Here is a 17,653-nt window from a genome sequence, read left to right on the forward strand (position 1 = left end):
AGCAATACTGTTTGTATCAGTTTATTTATTTTTATTTTTGAAGTGATTTGAAGTTGCATCCATAGCAAAACGACGCACTCTTATATCTTTTTCTTCCAAAATTAAATATTTTTGTTGCAGAGTTTAGCATTCTGTATCAATTGCTATTCTTTAAAGATCTTTCACTTGCTCTTTTTTTAGTTTTTAAACCGGTGCGAATTACTTTAGAAAAATAAAAACTAAAGTATTTGGGGGTTTTATTTTAAAAAATTCCCTCTTTCTGTTTACTTAGCATGTGTTTCTGAGCCAGATCTTTATTTCGTCTTTATTAGAAATAATCTTTAACTTAATTGTTTTAAAAAGTGAAATTTACCGCATCATGCTATTAACATACCCCCTGTAAAGTATGTTATTCATTTTTTATTAAAAAGCTCTAAGATTTATTTTAATTAAAACATTAATTACTTTTAAAACTTTCTGGCACTTCTGTTGTTTCACCTATTCCATCAGAATTTGTAGTTAGTTTAAACGAGGCGTGGGAATTTAACTTTGGAGGTTGGAAAATTTAGCCTGCCCATAATGGTAAAATTGCTCTTACATTACTTGTCTTCAGTAGTCAAAGCGCTTTTCGAGAGATTTAGAGAAACTGGATCAGTAAAGTATTATCCGCGAAGCAGAAGATCATCAGTTCTAACTGAATAAAAACTGCAGGACATATCAGATGCAATACTACATATCCCCAGCTACGCCATGCAACAACTGATGCAGCAGGAAAACATTGGTGTTGAGATGGCACATAAGGCCTTCTAATGAAACTCTATCTCATACCATATAAAATTACCGTGGTTCAACAATTAGTCCCAAATGACACAGGTGACAGGTGACGGAGGACGGGGACGCCTGACGTATAACATAGGTAAACAAGCATATGGTCCCACGTCCTCCACTATCTAGAAGAAGCAACTCTCTGGAGCCCCGTGAGGCTGCACCAGGAGTTTACATGGCCATACAGGGGCTAGATGTCGGGTAGTTTTTACAAATGACACAAGAAAACTAATGACACAGGAAACATAATTTCCCAAATGACACAGGAAAACTAATTCAGTTTCGTGAATGTTTTTCCAGTGTCACTGGGGACTAATTTTTCAACCACTTTCACTTCATGGGAATTCTTGCGGACAATTCTGGCAGTATATTTATATAGATATGCACTATGTTATTCTTATTGTAGAAGCATGGTTCCATTTATCAGGGCACTTCCCCGCATAGAACTCACGTCTATTCTCAAGTAAAAATCCATCCGTACTTCATGAAACTCCGCTACATGACCAAAACCTTGTCGTGTGGATTGCAGTATCCAGGAGAAGAACAGTAAGCCTAATATTCTTCAGAGGAAAAACAATTCTGATCGTTATAGTGAAGTTATTTACAATTTCATGGGAGAACTAACAGAAATTAACAACGTCTGGATTCAACAAAATGGCTCCACCGCGCACACAGCTGACAAGTCTATGAAGTTACTGGAAGAAATTATCGGAGATCAAATCATTTCAAATTGTTTGTGTCCGCCTCGTTCTCTAAACTTAAGACCTCTGGATTTTTATTACTGGAGCTATTCAAATGCTAATGTTTATCGACAGAGCACCCAGAATTGGAAACTGCTATGTTTACCAAGAATTACACAAGCACAATTTGCCAGAGTTCTTAGAGAACATTCAAGAGACGGGTGCACACAGGTCTGGAGGCTCAAGTTGAACATTTCTAACAATTACTGTAACATAAGTGAAAGTTACGAATTAATTTTTCTACTGCCTGACAGGTGCATTTTTATATTCCGAATGCACTGTATAATGAAATCTACTAGAAAAGTAGAAAAATAAATTTTATTTTCTTCCTGTCGTTTTAAAATTCATGCATTAATGATATGAATATATTTTCCCATTGGAAAAATAATATACACTAACTGATATAGCACATCTAGCAGGCTTTATATTTTGTTTGATATGATACATGTAAATTGAACAGAAAATTTAAATCATTGATAACAAAGAAAACATAAATTAGAACCAGTTGATTTTATTCTTCAGCGGAAAGTCAATGCAGTTTAAAATGGTGTTCAACCGAAACTGAAATGTATCTTGGGCATGGTACTTTATCATTTGTATCTTCGAAAGATGAAGGAATTCTTTTTAAGGTTCATTACCATACATAATACATTTTACATAATGATGATGATAAAAATCTTTAATCGTAAAATCCGTGCGTTCACATTCTGTTCAGTTAAAATTTATACATTTTAGGTAACTTTATGTAAAACTGTAGAGACATTAAGTATTTTTTCGAAGCAGGAGAGATGAAAAATTTGCAACGCGTTCGCCGGGAATCGAACCGCGGACCTCTGGAATACGCACCCAGCGTGCAGACCACCACATCACGAAGGCATGCCAAGAAGGCGGGAGAAATATCTGAAATACTCCCCCTTTTAAAGGGCGATTGGATTTTAGGGACCCAATCGCCAAATCCTGAGTGTGGAGAATCATCATCCAGCAACCTTTTAGTTCGGGCGCCATTGTAGAGAGTATTTATTTTGGAAGCAGGCAAGATGAAAAATTAGCAAAGCCTTCGCCGGGAATCGAACCGAGGACCTCTCAATTACGCGCTGAGAGTGCAGACCACTACACCACGAAGGCTCGCTAAGAAATACCTGAAAAAACATTATTATAAACATTCTCATATGTAATTTATGAATAAGTTGGGCTTTGAAAAAATAAATAAAACAGTTACAGAATGAAAAACTTAAAGAGTTAACATTAAATTGCATTGACTTTATAAATCAGCATTTCATTTATGAAGCACGATCTTTAGTTGCATAAAAATTACTAATTTCAATGATACATATACCATTTAATAAAAATTATTCATGTGATGATGAGTGTTACTCTTAAGACTTTCCGCAAATATGGATTATAGCTAATGATTGATTGTTTATAATGTAAAATAAATTAATTTCGTGAGTTAGTAGGTTTTTCTTATTCCTTATAAAATTATAAAAAGAAAATGCCTTTATGTTTAATTCCCTTAACGACTACAAAAAATACTTACAGAAATCAATAATGATGAAGCTCTGATAGTATTATACAATATTTTATTTATCTAGGTTTACACCAACTTCAAAATTTTGCAAGTCTTCCCAAATATACGTAAATAACAGAACACTGAATTTTCTTTCTATTCATTTTTCGAAATCCATCACCTAAAAAATAAATAACACTACTCTTAAAATAAGCATTTTTAAAAATATAATGGTTTGAAAAAATGCTTTTTTTTATTTCAGTAATACGTCATTAAGTATTAAAGATTTAAATTCAAAAGCTTAATGCGAAACTGGAGAAATCAAGTTTTACAGAAGAAATAAATACCAATGTAGTTAAGTGAATTTAACCTATTTATCTTTATTCTACATGTGCTAATAAATAATAACTTCGGTATAATTATTTTCCTCTGATAATAACTTAAACGATTGCTTAACAAGAAGAAGTTATTTTTTCCATATCATAAGAAGTGATCGAATGAATCATGTCGCCTCTATTCGTTTTAGAAACATTCGTCTCTATTCAAAGTTACCAGTTACATTATAAATTAAGTTGTTGTAACTTAAATTCGTAAAGAACATTGTTTCAAGAGTCATAATATTAGGCCTATTTGACATTAAGGTAACTCATACACCTTAAAACCCATAAGATCTTCGAATATGTGACTGTTGCAAGAATTGGTATAACTTATTTATTTTAAAAGCAATTAACTTCCAACTTTTTACAGCGGACTGCATAATATAGCTGCTTTCTGAAATAGTCATCAGAAAGTTTGTGTTGCCACAAATATGTTTATAATTTAATCCGCTTTGTGGCAAAATGTTTGGTCATGTTTCCACCTTGCGCGCACAATTTAAAACATTCTGTCGCATAATTTAATTCCAAATTTAATATATAGCTTTTATAACATTTGGAAACTACTGTGAACCCCAAATTCTAAGAATTTCATGTTAAATTTTTATTTTATTTGGAGATGAGTTTAAAAAATGTATTTTATTAGAAAAATTTGCAATATTTTCGTGCATAAAATATTTTAATATTAAAATATACATCAGATTTTTCGTTCAGGTAGAAAATAGTGCCCATATAAAGAATTCCATCCAATTTCAAATATGTACCATTAGCCATTTTTAAAATATCATGCGCGCAAGGTAGAAACATGACGAAAAATAATTTTGTCACAAAGCGGATTACATTACAACAATATCTGTGGCAACACAAACTTTCTGGTTACTAGTTTCCAAAGCAGCTATATTATGTAGTAGGCTGTAAAAGGTTGTAAGTATTTGCTTTTAAAATAAATAAAATATCCCAGTTCTTGCAAAAGTCACATATTCGAAGATCATAAGGGGTTTAAAGTGTATGAGCCACCTTAAGTGTCTAGCTTAAGATAGATAGACTAACTTCAAACACAGAACAGTAGCGCTAACGAGTGTGAATTTCTTTCGCATGTCAGATGGCTAAACTCTGTCTTCAAAACCAAATTCAGCAACACAGAATGGCAAAGTCCTGTTATCATCTGTAAGCTTTCCAAGGCCCAGGCCAACTACAGGTACAATCATACTCTCCTCGCAGCGATAAAATTGGCGTACTTTCTCCGATTTTACTATAAATAACATTATTAACGCATAAATAGCATTGCTTTAGAGTTAACTAATGTTGTATTGCCGAACGGCAATTACAGTGGCGCATGGAAGATAAAAGTACTTCATTAAGCAGATGTCACACATTGCTTTTAAATAGCTGAGTTTGTTGATTAAAATTGAGAGCTAAAATATCTTACGTTTTGCCGAATGGTAGCACATTGGAGCTAGGAAAATAAAAGTGCTTTATTCCGAGCAGAGAAGATGCAGAAAAAATACTGCTTATTTTGTAACAAAGCAGTTATTTTTTAGTTATTCTCATGCATTTCATCTCATGCAATTCATATTCTTATGCTTCGCCAGCTTAGCGGATAGCCATTTACCTCAATCAAGTTTAAATAGATCTGTCTCTATTATCTTATTTTTCTGCTGGAGCTTAGGTTTTCTTGAAACCTCTCATGTTACATTATGCAAAATTCGTAACAATACAAATTAAAAATTCAACCACTATACATTAACGTCACATCGGACAATACAATTTAGAACTGGTAATTTGATCAGCTGTATATAAAATGATACTGAATTCTAAACGCTACGTAGCTAAATCAGAGACAAGGAAAGTGGACGAAACAGGACAGGACAGGACACAGTGTGGGAAGCACCAACACATAGCCATTGGCAGAACTGGTGTTGCTCCTTCACACTAACCGTCTTGAGAAGAACACCTCCGCAGGGCGTACTTACGCCACGCATCGGTGTTAATTGAAACGTTATCACTAAGGCATAGAGAACTTGTGGGCCGAAAGATACAGTTGTTGATGACAATGACATTACAATACCATAAGTGGCCGAAGCAACAGAACTTCGTATATGAATTTACAGGTACTGACTATTCTGTCATGCTACTGTACTAGAGACACATCCAACGCGGGGCACACAGCGCACAGCATTATGCAGCTAAATCAATTAATGAATCATGCTTGAGGTTCTTCTATATACAGTTTATTAACAGAATGGCGGTAAATGATTAGTTGTTAGGATGGAAAAATGAAACTAATACCTAAATAGTAGAAAATTAAAGCAAGCATTATCAAAATATGTTTCTGCAATTGTTCTTCAGTTTAATGTTTCTAGGGTTCTACTATTCAACTTCATGTTGGCTGTCAAATTTTACACTTTGGAGAAAAACTATTGTTTTTTTTTATTTTATTTTTATTACATGTACCGTATTTGACGGCATATAAGACGCACCCTTATTTAGACGGTCCCACACAAGGAAAAAATGTTTCAGTAGCTTGGTTTCTTTTAGTTCTCAAGTTTCGTAAAAGCCAAATAAACAATTATTGAATGCAATTACCTTCACGTCTAAGACGCAGGTTAACTTTTTTGAGACCAAATTTAGGAAAAAAGTGCGTCTTATATGCCTTCAAATATTGTATTAGTTTATCTCGTTTCTTTGGAGCTCTTTAGAAATACATAAATGTTTGCCTAGTTTTGCGCTTCCCTTTCTAAATATTGATGCATTCATATTCATCTAGAATTGTTTTACTTATTTTTGAAGACAAATGGAACTCCTAATAGTTACAAAGTTTGACTCCAGAAATTCAAACTATGTTACTACATCAGATAATTGCTAATGTCTGCATGCTTAAAGATAAATTCCCGCTTCAGTGCTGACATAACAAAAAAGCTCTTGTATTTTTTCGTTAGCCTCTTTTAGTACGAAAGCATCGTTTATTTAGAAGCAATGATAAAATGTACTATATATTATTGTTAAAAATGAGGACTAAGAGAAACTCACTTATTATTAAAAAACATTTTTATATATACTCTTGAGCGATGTCTATAACTTTTTAATATATAATTATATAACTTTATAACTTTTTAATATATAATTTTTTAATAAAAATAAATGAATCATTCTTTGAAATGAATGCAGTCATTCTTACTTCCTTGTGGAAAGCGAAGAAATTACTGCAACAGCTAAAAATTTCGGGCATCATATTTTAACGGTAATATCCCTTTTGACCGTTCCCTAATCCATTTTGACTTTTTTTTTCTTGAAGTCTGTACGCGTGAACAGAATAAAGGACTCTTTTTATCCAATGCGGATTATGAAATGGAGTTAAAATGGATTCAAAATAAAATTTTTCGTGACGTCTGTACGTATATATAAATAAAGTATCTATCTGCCGCCCAACCGGGGTAGTGGTTAGCGACTCTGACTATGGTATCGAAGAACCTGAGTTCGAATCTCGGAGAAGTCGTGGATGTTTGGAAATGTATAATGTATGTGAGTCATGGGAGCATTCTAAATATGCGGCGAGCCGAAAAGGCCTCTTGAGAAGTTGTAGGTAAGGGAGGAGGGATGGGAGACCCTTCAGACCCGTCCCCCTTCTCTCAAAATTGGGGAAGGAACTGAGCTATAGTCGAGCTGTCACATTTAAGGTGCTCAAGGCTCTTGGCAAGGACAGGTGCATTTCACTCCTTGCCGAGTTGAAAATCGTGAGCTTGTAATGACCATTGTCAGATAAGTGAGACTGGCAACAACAATAACGTATATATCTCGAATAACTGAAAAACGATTAGTCGTAGAACGTTGAAATTGTGTATATGGAACTGCTTTAATATCCTAGTTGCACCTCCTTTTTTTTATGTATGTTTTGGCAATGTTAAATTAAGAAAAAAACAATTTTCAACAAAACAGCAAGATCCTAATTTCAATGCTATCTCGAAGTTCTTATGCTTATATTTGGAACAGTTTCGTACTCGTCATGAAAAAACAAAGTTATAAAAAGTTGGTACGGCAAAAGTTCATCGAAATATTTAATTTCAAAATTTGCAATTTCTTATATCATTTTCAACGTTCCTTCGGGGATTGGTTAATTAGAGTAATTCGAGGAAGCGTGTTGAGCAAAGAATACATGTAATATAATAGGCCTTACCAGGAAGTCATTTTTCATCTGAGTTGACATTACCCTTCGTTTTACGAGGTGAAAGACTAAAAACGAAAATGGAGAGCCGAGGATAGGGACTCGACAACCTCCCCACAGCTATTGGGAGCAACTCGGGAGGGAAATGACCTTGAAGTGCCTAACTTAGCGTATTAGACTGTAGTTGGAACCAAGTTGGATCATCAATTTTTGGGTTACAAGTATGAAACTGTTTGAACTGCTGAGACCTTGCAAGTGGCAGTGACTAGTTTTGTTAAATTTCAGTTGTATTAAAAAAGTAGACTTTGGATCATTTAGCAAAGTTTAATTTTATCTCTTTATGCTTGAAGATTACACTTCTGTCAAGTGTGAAGAAGAAAATTCTTCGAAGCAAAAATAGGTTAAAAGACTCAGTTAAACAGCTAGTTTGATATCAGCCAGACGGGAAGATGGTTAGTGACTCTGACTGTCGTACCGAAGGGCCTGGATTCGCATCCCAAAGAAGGCATAGATTTAATTTGTCCATGTGCTCAGAGGAGGCAACAGTAGGTCACCTGGTAGGTGGCTGAATGAGATAAAGTGACCACCGCTTTTCCGGCCTTAGTAGTGGTCAAAACCTATAAAAGGCCATTGGAAGAAAAAGAAGCAAACATTTTACCATTGAAAAGAAAACCAAACGAACAACCAAAAAAAGTGCTTGTTAGACTAAATGTAACGTAGTTTCTCTACTAAGGTTCCTTTGTGGACTGTGCATTTCTAGGTTACACATGTAGTTTTTGCTATTAAATTAAATTTTATTCTAAATGTATAGATTTTCATTATTTGTTTTGGATTTTCTTCATTCCAAACCCAGAAAGTTTAAAAGGAAGCAGAACTGGTCAAAAAATAAAACAATAAAGAATATATGATTGCATACTACTATTTTATTGACTCAATTTTTGGCGAAACTCTGTATGAAATATTACGTAAAATATAAGACTAATTAATTAAAACTATGTTTTAATACTCCTAATTAGGAACACTGGTAGATGCACATTAAAACAATATTGCTGACGTTAGTCAAAATGAATTTGGTTAAAAACTCTGAGTGCTATAATGCAACTGTTTCAAGGCTTCCTCAGTGTTGAAAACCGATACGTTTATTATGCCAAGATCTCTTAAATTATCTCAAGATAGACTTCAAATATGCTATGCTTTTATTTCTGATTAAAGAACTTGAATATAATGAATACCTGAGTTTAAAAAAAGGAAATGAAATAAAGCTTTATATAGTGTCCGCTTAGATTTTGCCTCTGCTCTAAAATAACTTTTTGCTTTGAAGAGAAAGTGAAGCATGCAGAAGCTCTCAGACACTTTGTTTTCAACGATCTCTTCAAACGAATAAAATGTGAAAAGAAAAGCTCTTAGATCCTGAATCAAATATTCTTAGTCCTTTTGATGCAATTATAAGAGAAGAGTTTTAAAACTTAATTTTCTTTCTAAACTTCTTTTTAAAAAATGTAGTCTTTGTCGTTTCTGTTTAAACTTGTTTTACTCATTTTTCTTGAAAAGATACAAAAGCTCGCCTGTGTTTAATTAGATTTCGGGATTGAAAATATGAAAGAAAATGAAAGTAACCTTCTTAATTTAAGTATGGATAGCAAATGTGTTGCTATCGTATACTTTACGCAGTTAAGAATTTTTTTTCCCATGTTTAAGTTTCATCAACGTTTAGTCATATTAATGCTCTTCTAGAGGACTCAAAGTGATTGTTATTTGCCGTGTCTTGATAATAATATTTTTAGGAAAATGTTATTTAAAAATAATAATGAGTTTTTATTTAGCAATAGTGCTGTCACATATAAAGACATTTTCAACCTCCCTTTCTTTCCCAGTTTTACGGTATCACTAGAAATGGGGAAAAATTTAATTTAGCTTAAAGTTTTATACAAACATCTATTAATTTGAAAATTATTATGCATAGCAGTCGTATTGAAATTTTTTTAATCTTAGATCAACGTCTTTCCGGAAAATTTTCTGTTATATTTTCCACAAAGGTTTTTCTGAAGTACACCCTTTCTGTGATGTATTCGTTTGTAGAGGAAAATTATTAAATTTTTCCAACAAACTCTGAGTAACAGATACTTTCTTTTCTTTATTTTTTATAACAGTAATCTACTTTCAACGCATTGTCTTAAACTTAAATGCAAAGTTTTATGAAAATGGTTTCAATTTTGAAGTGTGAAGAAGTTTCTTCAAATTATGGAATAACGTTTTCATACAGCATGCATTTTAACTAATAAATTATTCATTTTATTTTGAGTGGTAAAAACAAATGTTCGAATACTTTTACATTAAAAGTTCTGAAAAGTAAATGCTTTTTATATAATGAGTTTATCAAGTGCAAACTTTAAAATGTTATGATGAACACAATTTTTATTGATTAGAAACGTTAAAGTCTGAAATTTCTTCTGGTTTTTGTCGCACCTTAAATGTATTCGTAAGAGTCTTGTTGAATAAGTAGGACTTTTCGTTTAAAAGAGATATAATCAATTTAAAAACTACGTTTAATTTAGCAATTCGAAATTTTGCAACACAGGGAATGTATAAAATTTTTCAAAAGAATCTTTTTCATCAATAACAGAAGTTTCTTTCATAAAAACGCTTTTTCAACATACATATAAGATCAGTATTTGAAGAGGTAAAGTATTACTTACCCTTTTTCAAGCACCTTGTATATATCCTGAGCCATTATCTTATGCAGTCATTTAACAGTTCTAAGTTATGCCGGCATAAGTCAGTTTATTCTGGAAACAATCAAATAAAATTATTTGCAACACTCTGAAGTGAATAAATCTAATTTGTGTAAGAACCACGATCTGAAATTTTGAAATTAATTTAGTGTGGAAAGAAACTCCATCGTTGGATTAAAGGTTATCCGTTTAGGGTAAAGAATTCAGTTAATTCTAAGCACATTAAGAGGTTAAATTTTATTTAAATGGAATACACGTTCTCTTTCATAATAACATGCACAAAAAGGAGACTGAAATAATTTAATAAGGCAATAAAAGTGAGAGTAAACATCGGCAAAGCCTAAATTTCAGTGCTTTCTGCATTTTAACGAAATTTTGAATTTCGTTAGCAGGCAATTTACTAAAGACGCATTTTTTTTTTGTTTATTAAATTAGTTTTCTTCACATTTAAAAGATTAACTTAGGGATATTTAAACTATGGAAAATATTTTGGATTTAATCCCTTTAATATTTTATAAAATAAGAGCATAAATCGTTTTGTAAAATGAACTTATCTTTTTTTTAATTGATTGCGTAAAACATTTATTACAAACGCATCTTTGCAATGTTAAAATATAAGAATTTAAGGTATTTTATTTAAGTTTCAGAACTCCATTACTGAAATTTTACATGAATTCAAAAATGTATATAATTTAACCCGCGGGAAGGCGCGTGGGGTGTATCATACCCCAACCCTACATAAAAGTGGAATATTCCTAACTTGTGAAACTGAAATTCTGTGCTGCTTTCAGTAGCTGAGTTTCTAGTTGTTTTTGACTTTCAGAACCGCTTTTTCTTTGCCTGTGTGTTTCAGAAAAACAGTTATCGGTATTTTGTTGGAACTGGGGTATGACACACCCCACGCGCCTGTTCGTGTAAGTGTTTTTCTGACTGAATATTTAGTTCAGAAATTTATTTCTAGAGTGTAACAGTAAATATTTCTACTCGCAAGTACTTGACATTAAATTCTGAAAAATTTCTAACTGCATTATGGTAAAAAGAATGAGTCCCTATGAACTGGAGATGCTACGCATGCGAGATTTATTAGAAATATTTGAAATTGATGAAGATTGCATTTCGGAAACTGAAGATGAAACTAAGAATATTTTCTACAACGTTTTGGTTTCGAAAAAAGATAAAACATTAATTCCTGATGTTCCTAAAAAAGGAAAAACTGTTCTTATGCTTTATATAACGATCATTATAACATTATATAACGATCATACTATAGATGATACTATTGGAGAAAATAAAACGTTAGGAATTATATGTTTCAATAATATGACTAAAGGAGCAGTGGATATGGGGGATGAAATATCAGCCAATTATTCAATTGCCAGAATAACGAGAAGGTGGCCAATGGTAATTTTCTTTCCTGCACTGAATGTTGCTGTAATAAATGCTTGAATTATATTACATTCAACTGCTAATCCACCAACAAGAAACAGAAGTCTGTTTTTGAAGGACTTAGCATTACAATTAATGAAAAAGGTATTGAACAAAGATCAGAGATTAATACTTTTCCAAGAAATTGACGTACTGCATGCAAAACAAAAGCAGAAGTTTCGATGAAGAATTAAAACGACTACATGAAATTCGAAACAACTAAGTATGAAAGATGTGTTAAATTTTTTGCCCTCGCGCCAAGGACAGGAGTGGAGAAAAAATATCAGTGATAAAAAGGGGTCGCGACTGAAAAAAGTTTAAGAAACCCTGACTTAAACGAACCATAGAAAATTCTACACCATCTTTACTTAACTCACATCAAAGGTAAAACTTTGAACTCATGCTGTTTCTTTTTCCTTTCTTCTCTTTTCCTTTTTTAACGATGCAAGGTGAGGCAAAAAATCTTTAGATGAATGTTTTTAAATGTTAACTATATCTGTTTACACAAAGATATGTCCCTAGCTTGTACAAAGTATAACAAAACAGCCCAACAAATAAATTTCATGCATTTTAATACAAGGAGTTTGAGTTATCGTAAATAAACATGATTGAAGAGTATACTTCCTATTTTGGGGAAATATTTAAAAATTAAGTTCTACAAACGTACAGTTACAATGTACGTTCGTTGAATCGGTACTCCAAAATCAATGGAATTTCCGGTTTTTCAATTTTTTGCTGGAAAAGTACCTTAATACCCTTACTACACTGAACAGAAGTTTTGAAATGATATGACATCAATAAATGCTATAAAAAGGTTTTTAAAAATTTTAACAACCCTTTAAATGCCACACTCCCTCAGTATTTATTTTTTTTTTATTTTTTATTTTTTAATTTTTTTCAGTAACTTACTAAAAATCAGTAAATGAAAAGGAGTGTAATTAAATATGACTCCAACTATCAAAAAACTCTGTTTATGTACTATATGTACTGATTGATTTAAATACAAATTAAAGATGGAAAAAACATTTTCACCTTTAAACTGGCAAATTTATATATTTTTACTGAGCTCAGCAAATCATTTTATGTGTATTATCAGTCAACTTTGCTATGCTTATTCAAAAATTGAAATTATCTGTGATTAGACACGAACAGACAGAGGTGGTGTAATGAAAGTGATCACGTTTCTGACTGTAGCATTATTGAAATAGTGCTGGAACAAACATTAAACTCTTTAATTAATTAAAATGCACATAAACTAATTTAAAACGCAATTTATATAAGTGAACAAATGGCTAAAATAAGAGAAGAAATCACATAAGCTGCTGAGTGGTTTTAAATAAAATGTTTTATGTCTGTTAAAATTCAAATTTTGCTTTTTTAAAAAAGGAATAAAACGACAAATTAATATAATTAATAATGATTATAAGCGGTTTTGAAAATAAATTATAATTAATTCATGCATTAAAATTGTTTTGAGCGTGTAAATTCAGTAATAAAATTTTTAAGAAATTTGAAATGATTTAATGACCATTTAGAACAGTTTACCTTCTTTAAACTGCGTTTTCTCATTTTTCAATATTTCTGTATATCCTTTTACTTAAAGTCCTAAAACTTGTTCAGATATGGATTAAATTATTTAACAATAACTGATTATTTAAAATTATATAGTAAATAGAACCAAGGATGGGTATTGAAATATAGTGAAAAGAAAAATTATTGAAAGTGAAAATGTCATTGAAATCATACTTTTTTTAAGTTTTTATATTAAAATGTGGATTTTATTTTTTTCTCGGAAACTAATTCATTAATTGCAAAATTGATCCGTAAAGTTATTAAGAACATTGTTATAAACACAATAAAAATTTTGGAGCAAAAATATTGAAAATTGTGGAAGAAGAAAGAATTTTTAATTGTTGAATTTTTTAAAATTTTAATTAAACAAAAATTAAAAGCAAAAAAAAAATTTTCAGCTTAAAACCACTTAATATTATTCATAAAAAGTAGATGAAAGTTCTTAAATAAAAAAATCATTCAAAAGGTACCGAGTCCTCTTAGCTCCTAACTTAAAGATCAAGTAAGATTAGAAAATGCATTTCAAAAATTAATTTATAATACGCAAATAGGTGGTAGGCTGTATCATTTGCTTTATCATCTTCTCAACAGATTTACTTATTTTAGACAGATTAGAAAACGTATTGTAAAAACTGTATTGTAGTTATATAACTGTATCATTGTTGAATTGTATCTATTCCATTATTGGCAGAATTATATTTATTTATTTACTCAGCATAGATGGAGGCATAACTTATTGTTACCAAAATATTTTTTTTAACATGTAGTTGTGCACCTTTCTTTTTTGGTACAATCAGCAGCACCAAAAGTATCTAAATATACATATATATATATATATATATATATATATACCCAATCTGTTACTCGGCTCAATGAGATCAGTTTCTTTTAGTCTTATATGTTGGTAAATTGTGCATTTTTTGCTTTAAAAATGATTGAATTAGGTTGTTCTTGTCTTCCAATTAAGGTTTTTATGCCTTTATTTAATTTGCATGCAATAGTTGTAGAATTATCAACAATTTAAAAGTTTTTTAAGGGAGTCTAAGCCAAATTCTTTACCACAGTAACCATATTTGTATACATTTGTAAATCAGCAGAATAGTGAATTAAGTCTTTCTGCACTTCCAGTATCTTTTTGCAGAGTGAGACCAGGAGGTAACTTTTAGTTTTGTGCACCGAAACATTTGCCTTTTGTCTGCTGGCCGAATTTCTTGTTTTTTGCTTTGAAACTGTAATTGGAATTGTAAAAATTGTTTTATAGGTTTTTTAATTGTATTTGGTGTTTTATGTTTTATTATATTTTTCAATTTTAATGAAAATATTTTGAGTTTTTATGTATTTTTTCCTTGCATCGAAGTGAGAAATGAATTAATTTAATGAGAACTACACTGGTGTGCAAAAATTAAGGACGAGACGGTTTTTTCAATATAACTTTGTACAAAAGCTTTCCAAATCAACACATTTCATACCGTAAGATCCCCTATACGTAAGGACGTGAGTAATGTAAGCAACACTTACTAAAAGAAAAATCAGAGGGATAAAAAGAAGCTTTATTGAAAAAGTAGCATGGAGCGCAATGCGACTGAAGGCCGAAACATCCCTGTGATGGGTGTCCAGCTAGAAATATCCGGTCTTTAATAGGGGATATGATCTCCCCTGACTGCTAGGCAGGTTTCACAGCGTCTGCCCACGCTGAGAATGAGGGTTTCAATGAGTTGTTGAGGCAGTGCTGCCCATTCGTCTTGCAGCGCCAATCGAAGCTCCAGAATCGTTACTGGTGGTAAGGTACGAGCTGCCAAGCGTCTGCCTAGAAAATCCCATACATGCTCGATGGGATTGAGATCCGGAGATCGTGCCGGCCAATCCATATGTTCAATATCCTCATTCTCTAAGAGCTGTTCGGCAGCTACTGTGCGATGACATGGTGCATTGTCGTCCATGAAAAGGAACTGCGGACCCATAACGCCTCTAAAAAGACGCACATATGGAAGAAGAATCTCGTTACAATAATGGGTCCCGTTGACTGAACCTGCGTCGAAGATATAAAGGTCTGTACGACTACCAAGCATGATGCCTCCCCAAACGAGAACACCTCCACCGCCATACCTGTGCCTTTCAATGATATTCGAGGGATGATTGTGGCTTCCCCGCTCTCTCCAGATGAGTATGCGATGAGAATCGCTACTCAGACTGATTCTGCTCTCATCTGTAAAGAGTACTCGTTCCCATTCATTGTCTCTCCAATTCCGGTGTTCCCGGCACCACAGAGAACGCCTTCTCCGATGGGCAGGCTTTAGAGGTACACACCGTACAGGGCGTTGTGCAAACAGACCACCACCGTGCAGTCTTCTGGCCTCGGTAAAACGCGATATCGGTCGTCCAGTCGCCTGTGTCGTGTGTCTAGCGATTTCTCCCGCTGTCTGCCGCCTGTTTCTTCTGGCCTGTAAGGCAATATACCTGTCATCTGCGGGTGTAGTTCCTCCTGGACGACCACTACTAAACCCCCGGATAGCTGTTCCTGTAGTGTTTGAAATTGTCTCCAAAGTCGTGAAACGATGCTATGAGCAATTCCGAACTCTGCAGCCACACTTGTCACACTGCGGCCTTCCTCCAACTTCCCAATGATTCGACCTCGGGTAAAAGCATCCAGATGTCGTCTAACAGATTGATTTTTTGCATTTCTCGCTGAGGCAGCAAATCGGTGTGATTTTAACTGCTATACGGCGTGCAATCTCTTTGCCAGAAATACTGATCTTACACCGACAACAGGCTTTATACTACTCAGACACTCCCCCATTACGTCTACCTGCATATCTGCGCATGTGCTACCGTACATCACCTTACTTAATCTCTTGATTGGTCTTTCTGTCCGCTCTGCCTCTTCGTTCAGCTGATATGCTAATTTTTCGACTTCGTCATTAATTTTTTCACACCAGTATATATCTCTAATGAAATTCGAGGTAATACGTTTAAATGATATGCACCAACAAATGTGTTTAATTTAATAGGTCGTACAAGGAAATCATGTGGTGTACACATCAGATGTTTTCACATTAAATAAATGTTATCAACGGAAGTAAATAAAAAATACATTTACGGTTGTAAATACAAAATTTACAGGTAATTTATACAGTTACAGGTCACAGCTTCTAAAATGTGAGACTTTCATCTTAGCCTGCTTCCGATTAAATACTTAAAATTTCCTTAGATTTTTAGCATTTTCAAAGGAACGTGATGTTAACTTAAATACGCTTCGAATTAAAGCGATTCTGGGTGATGGTAATTAAACTAAAGTTTTGGTTGAATTATTTATCTTTCTTTCAAGAAGATGTAAATTAATTGATTGCTTCAGAAATTGTGTCCAATTGGGAAAAGAATAGGTTAGATTTATTGGGATATGTTTAGATGATTTCACGCCTGCAACATAGAAAAAGCGCCAACGATAGTATCTTGAAGCTGCTTTTCATGTTGAAGGAAGTATAGTTTTTAATTAGTGACAGCACTCTTGCCAACTCAGATTTGACACCGATAGATTTAAGAAATTTGTGTTTTGTGAGAACGTGAAACTCTGCATATGCTGATTTAATTTACAGGGTGATCGTTTTTAAACGAGCTCCAGTGGACATGCCTCTCACGTTACCGGAATGTGCGTTACTGGTAAAGCTGTATTACATGAAACAATGTAATGCATCCGCAGCTCCCCTGATCTCACGCCATGCGATTTTTGGCTCTGGGGTTATTTGAAATCTCAAGTTTATGTTGGTGGAGTATCAAATTTGTCTATTCTATAGGACAACATAACAAAGACACTGCGGAATATTCCTCGTGATATGTTACATACGGCTGTGAAGAAAGTTGTGCACAGAATGCACGGTGTTATTTCTGAGAGCGATGCTTACATTGAATGTGGTCTAATTCCTCACCGGGGAAGTTAATGTAGTAAATAAACATTAATAATTTAACTATACGATTGTATGTCTTGATTAGTCTAAATACCAAGTTTGGTGTCATTTCGGCTATTAGATCGCGCTAGAGGGCGCTCCAAACAGTGTCACTTTAACAAAGATCACCCTGTATTTTAATGTAGTATTATTGATAGTTTTATTCAACCAAACTGAAAGCCAGTATTAATGTGCAGCTGCAAGTCGCACAATCACAAATTTCAATTTCTTTAATCAGCTTTTAGTCTAAAATTTTATCATTTGCATAGCAAAATTAATTAGTTTGCTTTTAGATTTTCCATTTCTTCTCTGTTGTATTTCCTTCCTGGTCCTACTTTTAAGCGTTCCTTCTGTTTCCTCCTCTTCCCTGTTAAGAAACTTATAATGTGTGTCGTA

At 33.1% G+C, this 17,653-nt stretch overlaps 1 long non-coding RNA gene across 1 annotated transcript in view; it reads right to left on the reverse strand.

Annotated features, from left to right (window-relative positions):
• Window positions 1–3,107: 3,107 nt before the first annotated feature.
• Window positions 3,108–17,653, reverse strand: part of LOC118193565 (uncharacterized) — an 80,554-nt gene continuing 66,008 nt past the window's right edge. Inside the window, exons 3-4 of the long non-coding RNA XR_015041455.1 lie at window positions 10,284–10,373; window positions 3,108–3,232 (exon numbers count right to left, since the gene is read on the reverse strand). This is a non-coding gene — a long non-coding RNA (uncharacterized LOC118193565). The remainder of the gene's footprint in view (window positions 3,233–10,283; window positions 10,374–17,653) is intronic.

Source organism: Stegodyphus dumicola, chromosome 6, assembly GCF_044657685.1.
Source record: "Stegodyphus dumicola isolate Sdum_Otavi_A_Nest chromosome 6, ASM4465768v1".
Classification (NCBI taxonomy): domain Eukaryota; kingdom Metazoa; phylum Arthropoda; class Arachnida; order Araneae; family Eresidae; genus Stegodyphus; species Stegodyphus dumicola.